Genomic DNA, 12791 nt, shown 5'->3' on the forward strand with positions numbered 1-12791 from the left:
ACCATCAAATAACTGTTTTATACTATTGCAAATACACTTGTTAAGTACTTCAAGTGAGCCCTTAGAAATTTCAAAAAACAAAGAAAAAAAAAAAAAAAAACTACGTTAGAGTTAATCGACTCGGTTTTTCATGCTCTTTCCATTGGTGCAAGTCTCATCTCCCACTAAGTTCCATCCAATTAGCCAACCAAAGTTTGGTTTATGGAAAACAAAAAACAAAAAAAAAACGAGGTCAAACTTCAAAGAGAAATCCTTGACCCCTCCCACTCTCTCCCTGTCTTTTTTATATTTTTCCCAAAAAAAAAACGGATTCGAAGGATTTAGATTTTAGATGTATCTCGCGGCCTTTACGAGGGTTTTCGTCATACTCCCCTCACCTGCTCACACGTGGAGCTCAAAGTTTTGATCATTGGATTTGAAAACCTTCAAATCGGTTTATCTTTTTCTCGGTTGAAAAAAAACCCCATCTAAAAACACCGGAAATCAAGAGATCTCGCAGATCTGCTATTTTAAACCCGTGTAAGTGTAAACCATACTCGACGCAAATCAAGTCAACGAGAGGGTGCCGCAGAGGGGCTCCATACACTTTAAGGTAATTGGAGTCAGTTGAAGGGCAATGGAAGAGAATGACGGTGAAATCACCACGTTGGGGCCTGTTATCTACTGGGTTGTTACGACGCTCTGCAGCAGCCGAATGAAGGACTTCATGGTCTTGATGAATTTTTGTTCATTTGCCTTTACCAAGAATGTGCAAAAATAAGAATGAAGATTGATCTGGACCTCTCTATTTGTGTGGTCAGGATAATGGCCTTTCTTCAGGATTTAAATGTAACGATAGCATTGACTGTGATGCTAATGCACGTTCATGATGGAATTACCAATATTGCTTGGCTTCAGGTGTTTATTTTGCCGTTTTATACCCTTTTTAGTTTGAGTGCTTGCCGGTGAAAGGCACCAGACCAAAAACATCTCAATTTTCAACTCGTGATATTGGGAGCTATTATTGGAGGTGGGCACTTACGTCGCTGTGAATGCACCGCGTGAAGATAGATATAAAGCGGAGAAGGGAGGAAAGCTTGAAGTTTGGAAGAGGGATTGAGGAGGAATGGAAATTGTGGTATGATCAAGAACAGGTGAGGGGGTGGGGAGTGGATAGAGTGGCAAAAATCCCACCATTTTGCATCTGCAATCATTATTCTGTCCTAAATTCTCACAAAAGAAGAAGAAGAAGAGAAAGGCCACCAATAACACACAAACAAAATCATATTGTGCCTTAATACAGTAGTGAAAATATGTTTAGTGGTTGAGGTCAAACCTGTCAGGTAGACGTACTTGCTTATTGGTTAATTAGCAAGAACCCGTGCAACAGAGTTCCATATGGAAAATTCTTTTTTGGGAGGTGTATAAGCAACAAGGCGCTGTCTCGCATGCTCCCGGAAGTTTATGGTTCAGAAATCAGAAATGACACTGTCGGGCGTGGCGATTGTGAATATGACGGGTTCGATGATGTGTTCGGCCTGAGCTGCATGAAAGTAAAAATGCCAGTGGGTGGAGTCGGTCATCCTACTAATGACGTCATTATGGGCGGAGTCATGCCAGCTGTCCAAGTCCAACCATTTGGCAGAAAGGGAGAAACATATGGACAGAAAACTGCTGATACTTTAATATGCAGTAAATATTATGACGTATCATTGACGCCACTCGGGTATGGCGTCGATGGAAGAGTACCAGCCCAGGGACACATTAATTGATTATACACCACCTACAAGAAAGCTTCCCAAAGATTTACATTTTTACTCACGAACCAACAAAAGGTAGTTTCAGGTGCAAAGAATGATGAACCTAAAGGATATGTGACTATATATAATACTTGATGCTTGTGTTTAGCAATTTTTCGTTGGGGGGAATCTTTCATATTATTCAACTAAATCGATTTGCCACCGATGTGTTCCCCGTGCTGATAAGTGGAAGCGGCGAACATGGTGATGGATGACAGGTGAGACGAGGAATTGGAACACGTGGACAGAGACAGATTAATGCTGGTTCACTGAGTTTAGTGTCCACCTTTACCTGTCCTGCTATTTTGGGAAGCATGGAGTATCCTCCACTCCGCAACATTGGGCACAAAAGGTCGTTTTATCTGTCGAGTCATCTCGTTTAAAACCTCCATCTTGGAGACTTTGAGTTTATTTTATTTTATTTATACTTAAAGGATTAACATTGTGACTGTTTATAAAAATGTAGTTATTATAATAATTCCTACTATCCTCGTGTAATCTCTCTGATTATCCATTTGGACCTTTATAATGGCGGGTCCATGTTTTTGACGACCACGTCTGTTACACACCCAGTCGGATGTTGCTGGGTATGTTTGGTCTTCTTTGTCTGCATTTGGGAATAGGGAAACAAAGCTCAAAGGAACATGAAGGAATAATATTTACAAAGAGCTTCAACGCAAGAGGAGGTCATTAGGCTCTTCAAGCCTGCGCTATCGTGCCAGCATCATGGTACCCCACCCGACCACACACCCACCCCTCACCCGACCACACACCCACCCCTCACCCGACCACACAACCACCCCTCACCCGACCACACAACCACCCCTCACCACCCCTCACCCGACCACACAACCACCCCTCACCCGACCACACAACCACCCCTCACCCGACCACACAACCACCCCTCACCCGACCACACACCCACCCCTCACCCGACCACACACCCACCCCTCACCCGACCACACACCCACCCCTCACCCGACCACACACCCACCCCTCACCCGACCACACAACCACCCCATACCACCCCTCACCCGACCACACAACCACCCCTCACCCACCCCTCACCCAACCACACACCCACCCCTCACCCGACCACACACCCACCCCTCACCCACCCCTCACCCGACCACACAACCACCCCTCACCCGACCACACAACCACCCCTCACCCCACCACACAACCACCCCTCACCCGACCACACACCCACCCCTCACCCGACCACACAACCACCCCTCACCCGACCACACAACCACCCCTCACCCGACCACACAACCACCCCTCACCCGACCACACAACCACCCCTCACCCGACCACACAACCACCCCTCACCCGACCACACAACCACCCCTCACCCGACCACACAACCACCCCTCACCCGACCACACAACCACCCCTCACCCGACCACACAACCACCCCTCACACAACCACCCCTCACCCGACCACACCCACAAAGGGCCGGCCCTAGGATTTTGGTGGCCCTAAACAAGATTTTGTTTGTGGCCCCAAAACACTCCCAGCGCAACCACCAAATCACACACTGCTCATAACTGAATGGACACACACACACACACACACACACACACACACACACACACACACACACACACACACACACACACACACACACACACACACACACACACACACACACACACAAACTGGAGATGGACAAACGAATTAACAACAAATCTCTTACTTTATTTGAAAACAATGTATATTAAAAATATTAAAATTTGAGAAGTTAAGAAACAATTAAGTAGACAATGACAAATGAACACCAATAAAAACAAAAAATATTTTGACAATTAAATAGCAATGAACAATCAATATGAGTGCAAAATATTCAAAATAAATAAAGTGAACACGACAAAAGTGTTAACTATTGTAAAAAACAATAGCTATAGGTGCGTGTAGAAACTATAGCTATCCATCCTTTCACCACCATCCAACATCAGTGAGAAAGTCCTCAAAATCTTTGCCTCCTTGATTTTCTTGAAGCAAAATCGTGAATGACATCATCGTAAGACACCTGCCTGCCAACCTCATGGTTAATACCAATGATGGCAAGTCCAGTGAGGCGGTCTTGTGCCATAGATGATCGCAGGTATGTCTTCATCAGCTTAAGCTTTGAAAAGCTTCATTCAGCTGATGCCACTGTCACTGGCAGGGTACAGGCAATCCTCAGGATCCAAAGATTTGGATACAACTCTGTCAGTTCCTTCTTGTGGACAAAGTCCAGCAGTTCAAATGCAGTCATCCTGTTTGTGGGTAACTGAGGAAGGTTCCTGATTTCCATGGCCAGCTCTCTCCCATCAATGTTGGCTTCCTCTCCACTCCTCAGTGTGTTCTCAAGCTCCACACATTGTTTCTCCAGTGCTTCATCATCCAAGGTTGGGAAGTTTTGCAGTACCCCAAACTTGCTTTTAACTTGTCCAAGTGTTTCAAACCAATCAAACCGGTCGTCCAAGATGCAATGGCAGAATCGACGACCACATTGAAAAATGTGGTCTCTAGCCTCTTCAGGGCATCCCTGACTGGCTCATCTGGTGATTCATAGGCAAAGTGAGTCTTCGTGCTTCACAGTCTCTTCTCCTTGAGTACGGTCTCCACATGAATTTCCTCACATGCATCTTTTGCAGAAGCTTGTGCAGCAGCAAAGCCATCGTTTCTGTAGCTTAACAGATGGCTCTTAGTACTCTCCAGGAGGTTGACTGCCACATACAACTGCATTGTGGAAGACTGCAGTAGCTTGCTGACTGTGTTGATCTTGGAGAGGACGTCATGCCACACAACTGTGCAAATCTGGAATCTGAATGACCCAACCTCCTCTGCCAAAGATTGGGCCTCGATTTTTGTGATGGCATCTGTTGCCTTTTCCCTGACTTCTAACAATGCATCCCTTATGCCAGGTGCCTGGTAGCGCAAAGGGATGATGCTGTTGACACAGCTCTACCACCTCATCTCACTCCAGGACTTTACAGTAATGGTGACATGCCGTTTCAAAATGGCCCATCTCTGGAGAGCAGCTGAGAATAGAGTGTAGATCTTGTGAACATTGCCAAAGAAACTGGTAGCATCTATAGAGTTCTTGGCAGCATCAGCCACAACAAGATTCAATGTATGAGCCCCACAAGGGGACATACATGGCACGAGGGTTCTTCACCAAAAGCCTTGCCTGCACTCCTTTGTTTTTGCCCTTCATGTTGCCACCATTGTCGTATGATTGCCCTCTGCAATCACTTAAGGGAATGTTCAGCTCTTCCAGGCTGCTCAAAATGAGATCAGACAACCCAAGACCTGTCGATTCGGGTGCAACCTGGAAGCCCAAAAAGTGCTCCTTGATCTCAGGTGTTTCTTCCAGCTTGACTGTTCTGATCACAACAGACATTTGCTCCAGGTGGCTGAGATCTGGGGTACAATCCAAAATTATGTAATATTTGGACAGTTTAATTTCAGCCACCATTCTCTCCATAATTTTGTCACCGATTCAAGTAAGCAGTTCATTTTGAATTGTTTTGCCTAAGTAGGTGGCATGAGAATTCATTCCACTTTCAACTTGGCTGATGTGTTGCCTCATTACTGGGTCAAACTTGGCTAAAAGTTCCACCTCTTTCAAGAAGTTGCCATTATTCTGACTGTACAAAGTGTCAACAGTTCCCCTGAGAGCCAGGTTTCTTTCTGCTAATGACTGAATAATGGCGACCAGGCGATTGAGTACCTCCCTCCAGCGTTTTTGTGATGCTTCTATAAGAAACATTTCTACCCGGTCAATTGTCTTCCCTTTCTTGAGTCGAAGCTCTAGTTCTTTCCATGTGACCATATGTTTTGTGTGATCAGGGTTGTTTTCATGGGTTTTCAACAAGACCCCAATGTTCATCCAATCTGACAGTCCCTCTTTAACCAACTTGTATGTCTTGCTGGAGAACAGTTTGCAACAGAAGCAGTAAACTGCATTGTTTTTCCTGGAGTAGACAAGCCAGCTCCGCTTAATTGTCTCCTCATTTACCAGTGTCCTGTATGTGTAGTGGTGATGAAAACGTCTACCGTCCTGCCTTCTGGGAAAGGTGAATGCTGGGTCAACCTGAAACGGCCCTCTGCGTACAATATCTGTCCTGTCTGCATCTGACAGGATAGATCTGCCAGTCAAATGGATTTTGCAGTTGTGCTGCAACTGGATATTGGGAGGTGGCAGATGGAATATCAGTGGATGATGTAGAAGGCTGTGGTGAAGTGTGGTACCTCAGTTACGACCTCTGCAGCAGATGCAGTCACGTCAGAGGAGGGAGTAGATGCCCCTGAAGTCTCTGAATCTGACGATGTTCCCTCAGCAGCAGTCATGTCAGCTGACGAGGTAGATGGTCCTGGGGCAGCGGAGGTTGCTCCAAAATATTTCAATAACGCCCCTGAAAAGATTATACATGAGATTATTATTATTTTTTAAAAATAGGCTGGAAGACATTACATGGGTATGTTATATGTATCTTCCAGGCCTATTTATATGTTGTCGGTTTATCCAAATAATGCCTATTTGGAACAGGCATGTTTTGAACGGGCACTGCACTAGTTATTTTAAAAGACTACTTTAATGTTGCAAGAAAAACGACTGTCAGATTCATTCAATCAGAACAAACAAAGAAACAATCACATACCTTTATCCTGTGTTATTTTTACCATTGTTACGGGTTCCTCACCGATCTCCTGGTCTCGGTAAACCTCCGAACCCCGAGAGGAGCCCCGGCAGAAAAATATGTTATTCTGTGTTAGAAATCAATAGTGAGACCATACCAATGATTATAAATGAACAGATATTGTATTAAAAATCACACACAAGAATAACGGTACAACAAATGGCAATTAAGAGTGCACTCTCTATACCTTATCGCTTAGGATGGTACCATCAATTAAAGTCAAATAACTCACTGCGCTCCCAGCAAGTGAAAAGGACACTCCTCAATGTCTCTATAACCTTTTCCAAGGCGAAGGTGATTCGCTCCAGCAGTCGCTAGAATGATATCCAGTCGAAGCCCGAATCTCGCTCTACAGTCAAGACCCGAATCGCTTACAGATGGCAATGGCAACCGCCCTGCCGAAACTGTACAAAGGCGCCCTCCAGAGGAGCACCTTCACCGCTCACTCAGCAAACCGCAACGTAACTGGAGACGAAGCGGTCACACACACACATCCCCGACAGACGGTAGGATGTTGGGGTAAAGCTGACGCGAAGCAAAACCTTTGTAGGTGTCCGAAGCGCGAGGTTCAAAATGGCCGACGGCTCCTACTTGAGTCGATGCGACTAGGCGAGGATTCGTCGAAATCTCAGCGCCCAAACCTGACCGCAGATTTCTCACTTCCAGCGATAATTCCTATCGCCGGATGTCCTTTCAAGGAACTCAAACTTCCCTCGCGACTTTCGGTAGACCACGCTCGCTACGGAGCCTCGACGTCACGCGTCTTCTCCGACTTTGCTCGCCACGCCTCTTCCTCTTCTCTCTCGTCGTCTTCCGGTTCGGTTTCCGGTATCATTTAAAGTTAGCCTTTTTAACTTTAGATAACTGTTCATGAATAATAAACCTTTTGAGAATAATAATAGTACATAGTATCAGAAATATGTCAAGTGGCTGAAAACCACAACAACGGAAGTTACGAATCCGTAACACCATCTCCAATTTTCTCTTCTTCTGCCCTTGAGCGTCGGACATAAATTTTCTTTTAGGAGCTATTTGTGTACTCTGTTGGTCAAAATAAGTTGTGAATGGGAGAGTGGGAGAGAGAAGGCAGGTGCTGGCGATGGCGCTGCTACATAACAACAAAACGTTGACGGCAACGTTACCCCAGCGTTACATGGCTACACACTGAGTTAGCCATGTGTGCCCCCCCCCCCCCCCTCTAGCGGTTGTGGCCCTAAACAACCGCATAGTGTTTATACCAGCGGCCAGCTTTGCACCCACCCTGTGGTGATGTGTATAGAAGGTACGCTAGAGGGGGCATGGAGTAAGGCAGACTACTCAATCCCTCACCAAAATCCCGGCCTCAGGGGAGGAGACCCCGGCCGGGTGCCGCCTGAAGAGATTCAGGGTTTTTACTACTCAGCATATCAACCAAATGCCGGAATTGCTCATCATACCATTTCACTTGCATAACAAGCATCTGTGAGTACATTCCTGAATGCAATGCGGTGCGCACAATGGTCTTCGTTGTGTCAATCATCCCAGCAATGGTCCTCCTTTCACCAGTCGGCAGATTAGTCAGGATCTCTTGACCAACTCTAGGCATGATCACCTGTCGGTCAAGCAGGAAGGCAGCAGTGGCATCATCTTCCTCCTCAAATCCCTCATGAAATAGATCGCTCACTATGGGGTTGGCGGCTTGTGCTAACATGATTTGCGCTGTGACTTTCAGGAGTGTTGTCATTGACTGAGTACCCGGGAGGTTAGGAGAGTAGGGGTCAGTGCACCAGTCAAGCCAGGTTGAGCTGCCAATGTTCTGAAGGAAAATCGATTTCAAGATGGTTTCGCGTAGCAGGCCTATTTGTACATAATGTTTCAGATCACCTAATGCACAAACAAGGGGATCCCCAATGTTCCTAACAAAAAACTTGGCATGGGAGAAATAGTTGAAACCACCAAGCTGAGCTGGAATCAGAGGCTAACGCAAGCCACTCTGGTTTTTTTTTTTTCCTGAATACGTCAATTGCCTCCTCAATCATAGTCTCATTAATCGAGAAGAAAAGCGAGACAATAAGTTGCTGAAGCGTCCACAAAAAAGAAAGATGGAAACCAATCAATGGGTGAACCCCTTTCATAATGGCATTAGATGCCACTGTAGCTCGAGTTGAGCAAGCGACACGCGTTTCATTTACTTGGGTCTCTGAAAGAAGACAACACCGGGATATTGTCTTTAGTCCCTGCGATAGGTAACGAACCATCAAAGTAAATCCTCTTGCTGTAGATAAAGAAAGAGGTGCTTAGCAATGTTTCCTCTCTCTTAAGCTTGTGACCCATCCCATTCATGACTTCAGTGAGAACTGCTAAGAACCTCTCTCCAGCTCGTGCGGCTATCTCCCATTTACTCTCTAGTGTGAGGGTCTTAAACACCCTGACTGTTACTGCAATAGCTTGGTTATCACCTTGAACAACAGAAATTGTCCTGAACCCTGTTTTGCAGGCTGCCAACCGGATCATGGCAATGGAAATCAACGTCCACTGCTTTTGGCAGTATCCCTCTATTCCTCCTCTGGGCCCATGAATAAAGAGATCCTCACCAGGGCAGTCAGACAAAAAGATTTTCGCATAAGGTCCTGGGGTACATCATATGGATCAGATACGTAAATCGTACTCCTCCATAGCCTCTTATGCATCTAGTTGAAGAATTCTCCAAACCCAAAGGCTTCATTCAAACGGTTCCCAAATGGCTCTGTTGTCTCATACCTCCAGTTCAGACAAAATTTTTCAATGTCAGTAGTCAAGTAGCATGCCATTGTCTCATAGGAATCAGTCCTGGCTTCGATGATGATCTCTGGATTGTGGAGGTTTCTAGTCGGAGGAGGCTTATGTGTTGTGATACTTGCACTAGAGAGCCGTAGAAGTTGATGCAGTAGCTCATGTTCTGACATAGCCATTCCATTCTCTCCAAAATACCATCCAGGACCCGACGCAATTAAAGACTCAGCAAGGACTTGTGCTCCTCGCATCTTGTAGTTCATCTTAGCAAAGATGCGGCCGGTTTCTTTCACCTCTTTTTCTTTGAGACTGTATGAGATAATAAATTCGTCATCAACAAGATATTCGCCACTCAACGTAAATCAAAGTTGGCATCATTGATAAAGACTTCCACCAATCTCCTACTCCCTTGGTACTTGGGTACAGCATAAGCAAGAGCTTCTTCTGAGTATGTGCTGTCCCAGTAGGATTTGGGAGGGGACAGTGCTTTGTCTTTAATGAACACTGTCAAGTCCTCATCCAAAACGGGCTCAATAAACTTCTCAAATCTGATCTGCCACAGAAAGTCGCAGAAACGCAGTGCAGTGTCATCAGTCAGAAGCTCTCCCCTCGCAGCTAATTCTCGAAGTTCAGCTGGTCCATCTTGCCCATAGCCATGAGGGGGCCAAGATCCTCCGTGTCGACTTCTGTACCCGTTTTTCAGGGCTGCCACATAGATCGCATGAACCTCCTTCAGTAATTATTGGATGCATACATGTGCTCCCTCACTTTTCCCGCTGCAGATTCAGCGTTAATGACAGGGTGACCAAATGCCCGGAACAACACCATTGCTTCTGCTATCATCTTGGGCTCCTTGTTGTAGACTGAGTGGAGCAACAGTGTCAACAATCTAGTAGAGTTGCTGAGCGGGTGGAATATCAGAAGATCCTCGAGGATTGTTTGTTCCGTAGCTCTTCTCAGCCTCCCCCTCAAATGTGGGACCATATCTTCATCCTGGAGAAGCCCCATCACAAGGGGCTCGAGCTGCGCCACCACTTTGTACGTGCAGTTTCCCATCGTCCCAAACAGTGAGTCAATAAGCCTCCAGATCTGAGATTGATTTCCGGAGAGAACTCTAATTCTTATCTTCACATATCACAGTGTGAACCATCAGCCTTCCCTCAACTGTATCAGCAATTGCAAGAACCATCTCAGGAGAAACATAACATACCTCTTCTGTTCCTGTTTTAATGAGGCAGACACAACGAGATGAAATAACAACCGTGCACCCACTTCCCTTCATGATCGGGCAGACACCTGTTTCCCCCTTTGATAGTTCACTCCCTATTTTGATTTCTCTCCTCATCTCTCTTCGTATGGTTTGCCAAAATAATGTTGGGAAATACCACTCTGAGCTCTTCATGCTGTTAATAAGAGTCTGCAGAGTTGGTGCTAACAATTCAGCATTCCCACTCAAGTGAGGTCCCACTTTGCTGGTGTATAATCCATGACAAAGCTCCTTGATCCGAGCTGTCAACGGAGTAGTAATTCGCTCCGCTTTACTGTATAACTCAAATGCTGAACTAGACATTCTCTTGTCGGTCATGCGGAACAAGGTGGCATTGTAGTTGGGATAACATCTATCATGAATTCTTGTTTTCAATCCTCCAGCCCTGATCACCTGACTGCGGAACTGTATTCCAAGTCTCCCCACTCCTAGGGTCTCGTCATGTCGAAGCTTCGTCTTCAAAGCGAGATGGTCCGGGAGTCCAGGGTTCGGAGGAGCATATGAATGAGGAAGTCTTGCATAATATAAGAACGTTCTTACGGCCTGAAGCACCCCAAGCCAAGCCTTCAATCACACTGTCTTTATTTGTGGATTATCACACGAAAAATCTCTTCCTACACATAAAACCAAGAAGGGAGAAAAGAGGGAAAAACCAGCGTAGGCCGGTCCAAGAGTAGGCCGGTCCAAGAGTAGGCCGGTCCAAGAGTAGGCCGGTCCAAGAGTAAGCCCAGTGGTAGGCCCCAGTGCAAGCCCAGCACGAGAGGGTAGGAGTAGGCAAGTCGAGGAGTAGGCCCCAAGGCAGTAGAGGTACGGCAGCAAGAGTTCGATCAACGTCACCCTTCAGGTAGAGAGGCGGCTGCAGGGGGGTTGATCTGGCATATCCTTCAGGTGGAGAGATTGCAGCTGGAAACCATACAACCCCTGAAAAAGCACTCCGCCATGAGCCCTCCTCCAAAATGGCCACTCTCTCCTCTGAATCACCTTCCTGGCCCCTCCCCACAGCCAATCATAGGCTTTATACACATGGACCAAACAACTTGGACTAACTCACAGGGGGGTCGGGGGTGGGTGGGGGGGGGTGGGGAGGGAAGGAAGAAGAAAAAGGTCACAGACCGTAACACCTCCTCCCCTTAAAGAAGAAAACTTTACCCCAAGAAAAGTTTTCTTTTACAAAGGCAGGTTAGTCTTAACACAGCATAAACAGGGCAATAAACAAACAGCCACCTCTCATTGTGACATTTACAGGCATCATAGCTAATATGCAGGGGCATGAAAAATCTCTTAAGCTCGAGATAGAACATCAGCAATGACATTATCTCGACCCGAAATATGTACCATTTTCAAGAGGTACGGTTGTACTAAAAGCCTCCATCGGTTCCCTCTCAGGGGCTTGTAGAGCAACGCTGTCTAATTAGCTAGAGTCAATATCTTGATGCTTTAGATGACCTACCAATTGGCCGGCCGAGGTCAGCCTCACGCTCATAGTACCCTTTAAGCATATTAACATGGCACACCCGGCGAGGTTTCCGTCTGTCATGGGTCCGCACCATGTAGTTCACCTCACTCAGCTTTTTTCCGACCAAGTAGGGACCGCTAAACTTCGCCAATAGGGGCTCCCCAGGCAGAGGTAGTAGAACTCGCACTTTGTCTTCAGGCCGAAAATTATGAGCTGTCACATTCAGGTCTAAATGGGCCTTCATTACTCGCTGAGATACTTTCACAGGTTCCTTGGCGACATTGCAGGCGGTGTTAAGTCTTTGCCGGAAAGTACATCCGTTGTCCCGAAGGTTAGGGTTCTCAGTCTTTTCGAGGAATCTCTCTTTCACGACTTGGGAAACACAAACCCTATCGCCAGCCAAATCATTTCCCAATACGAAACTAATACCCTCTATGGGGAGAGTGGGGACTATTCCTACCATCACGGGTCCTGTGACCAAATCAGACTTCAGGTTCACCCTATGTAAGGGGACTGGGACATAATGACCTGCAATGCCCTGGATTAAGGCACTCGCTTTCCCCGAACTACTCAGTCAATGGTAAAATATTAGACAACATCAACGACTGGGCGGCCCCAGTATCCCTCAGAATAACTACGGACTTGACTGTCCTGTCCCAAGACACTTGGCCCTTTGACACAAAGGGTTTATAACGGTCCTGTATGGGGCTTGTAAGGTCCGCAGTATCCTCAGCCTTAACTGAAAGGGCACGATCACTGTGGCTGTCCACTTTGGTTCGAACCAATGCAATAGGTCTAACGGAGTCTCCCTGCTTCTCCTCCCTTTGCAATTTCCAACAATTCGACT

The 12791-nt window shown here is 46.4% G+C and overlaps 2 protein-coding genes across 3 annotated transcripts in view; one reads left to right on the top strand and one right to left on the bottom strand.

Annotated features, from left to right (window-relative positions):
• The window catches only part of MOB4 (MOB family member 4, phocein), a 456882-nt gene that overhangs the window by 238625 nt on the left and 205466 nt on the right, over positions 1-12791 (bottom strand). The window lies entirely within an intron of this gene.
• The window catches only part of LOC137434084 (receptor activity-modifying protein 1), a 33569-nt gene that overhangs the window by 12287 nt on the left and 8491 nt on the right, over positions 1-12791 (top strand). The window lies entirely within an intron of this gene.

The sequence above is a fragment of the Myxine glutinosa genome, chromosome 10 (genome assembly GCF_964187855.1).
Source record: "Myxine glutinosa chromosome 10, kmMyxGlut1.1, whole genome shotgun sequence".
In the NCBI taxonomy this organism is placed as follows: Eukaryota; Metazoa; Chordata; class Myxini; order Myxiniformes; family Myxinidae; genus Myxine; species Myxine glutinosa.